Source organism: Apium graveolens, chromosome 9, assembly GCF_009905375.1.
Source record: "Apium graveolens cultivar Ventura chromosome 9, ASM990537v1, whole genome shotgun sequence".
NCBI lineage: Eukaryota > Viridiplantae > Streptophyta > Magnoliopsida > Apiales > Apiaceae > Apium > Apium graveolens.
Window position 1 is genome coordinate 193,312,285 of NC_133655.1, and position 2,821 is coordinate 193,315,105.

Sequence of the window (2,821 nt, forward strand, 5' to 3'; positions counted from 1 at the left end):
GGATATACTTTTCGAATTAATAGTTAGGGCTATTAATTTGATAAAAAATAGTGGGAGATATATTATGAATATATTATAATCATATGAACATAAAATTTTAACTCAGACAATCTAATGTTTATTTTGCGCTTTTATTATTGTAGATACTGAGTAATGGCAAACAATACAAACACACTATCCGTACGTTCAGTCCTTGAGAAGGACAAGCTGACAGGAGGAAACAACTTCCTAGACTAGCAGAGGAATTTGAGGATTGTCCTCAGGCAGGAGCGCAAGCTTCATGTCATTGATATTCCTCCTCCAGGCCCCCTTCCTGAGGGTGCTACTGCTGATGAACGAGTAGCACGCACAAGGGATGAGAATGATGCAAATAATGTTGCATGTCTTATGTTGGCAACTATGAGTGCTGAACTTCAAAGACAGCATGTGCATATGGATGCATATACTATCAATGAGCACTTGCAAAGCATGTTTGCAAGCCAAACTTGTGAAGAAAGGTTCAACACGAGTAAGTCACTTTTTAATTGCAAACAAGGGGCAAGTGAACCAGTTGGTCCACATGTTCTGAAGATGATTGGTTACATTGAGTACCTTGAAACTTTGGGTTTCCTGATTGGTCCGGAAACTGGTATTGACCTAATCATGAATTCTTTGAACAACAAATTCACTCAGTTTGTTGTGAACTACAATATGAATGAATTTGACAAAACACCTACTGAATTGTTGCATATGTTGAGAACATATGAGACCAACATGAAGACAGCTGAACCTGCTCCCATACTAATGGTAAATAAAGGTAAGGCCAAAGGGAAGGGCAAGTGGAAGGGTAAGAAGAAGATTGGATCTGATTCTACACCCAAGCCAAAGTCAGGTCCCAAACAGGATTTAAAGCCTAAAGGTGGTGTGGCCAAAGGTGAATGTCACTACTGTAAGAAAGATGGTCACTGGAAGAGAAACTGTCCAATTTACTTGGAGGATCTGAAGAAAAAGAAAGCAGTTCAGATTTCTGGATCAGGTATTTATGTTATAGAAGTCAATTTGTCTATTTCTATATCTTGGGTATTTGATACTGGATGTGCTTCTCACATTTGTATAAATGTGCAGGGCCCGCAGAGAAGTAGAACTTTGGCTAAGAGAGAAGTGGACCTAAGAGTAGGCAATTGAGCAAAACTTGCTGCTTTAGCTGTAGGGACTTATTATTTATCTATGCCCTCTGGGATTGTTTTAGAACTAAAAGATTGTTTTTACGTGCCTGCGATTCGCAGAAACATTATTTCTGTTTCTTGTTTGGATAAGAAAGGTTTTTCGTTTACAATAAAGAACAACAATTGCTCTTTTACTTTGAATGATTTAACCTATGGTGTTGCGCGTTTATTTAATGGTTTATATGTTCTTGATTTAGATAACCCTGTCTGTAATATAGAAAACAAACGACTTAAAATGAATGACTCAAATCAAACATACCTCTGGCATTGTCGTCTAGGCCACATAAATAAGAAACGCATATCCAAATTACATAAGGATGGATATTTGGATAAGTTTGATTTTGAATCATACCAAGAATGTGAATCTTGTTTGCTTGGTAAGATGACTAAAGCCCCTTTCACTGGTAAGGGTCAAAGGGCCACTAAACGTTTGGAGCTAATACATAGTGATGTATGTGGCCCAATGCGTGTGGCTAGAGGAAGCTACTACTACATCATAACATTTACAGATGATTTCAGTAGATATGGATATGTATATCTTATGAAGAACAAATCCGATTCTTTTGAAAAATTTAAAGAATACAAGGTTGAAGTAGAGAAGCAAATTGGTGGAGATGCAAGTATTAAGATCTTACGATTAGATCATGGGGGTGAATACTTAAGCACCGAATTTAGAGAGTATTTGAAAGAGTGTGGTATTGTATCACAACTCACTCCACCAGGAACACCTCAATGGAATGGAGTTTCAGAGAGGAGAAATCGCACCTTGTTGGACATGGTGCGATCGATGATGAGTCATGCAGATCTTCCAATTAGTTTCTGGGGTTACACTCTAGAAACAAAGGCTTTCACACTTAACCATGTTCCTACTAAGAAGGTTCAAAAGACTCCATATGAGATATGGAAGGAGAAACGGTCAGGCATGAACTTTATGAAAGTTTGGGGATGTAAGGCGTTTGTGAAGCGTCAAGAATCTGACAAGCGTGGACCTAAATCCGAAGAGTGCATTTTAGTAGGATACCCTAATGAAACAAAGGTGCATTATTTTTATAGTCCTTCTGAGCAGAAAGTGTTTATTGCTCGAGATGCCGTCTTCATGGAAAGAGATTTTGTTTCCAAAAGAAACAGTTGGAGAACTATAGATCTCGATGAAGATCGAGAATCGTAAAAAGGCATTGAACCTGAAGTGGAACAAGAGCAGAATAATGATAATGCTCAACAAACACATGTTGTTCGTAGATCTGGTAGATTTTGTCATGAGCCAGAGAGATATGGATTTCTCATGACTCAGTGTGGTGATTTGATGCTCATAGATGAAGATGAGCCTCTCTAATACCAAGATGTTATGAACAGTCCAAACTCTAAGAGATGGCTTGAAGCCATGAAATCCGAGATAGATTCCATGTACGAAAACCAAGTATGGACTTTGGTTGATCCACCTGAAGGGGTAAAACCCATAGGGTGCAAATGGTTTTTTAAGAAGAAAAAGGGCATGGATGGAAATGTTTAGACCTATAAAGCTAGGCTGGTTGCAAAAGGTTTCAAACAAATTCATGGTATTGACTATGATGCAGCTTTCTCACCAGTGGCTATGGTCAAGTCTATAAGGATTTTAC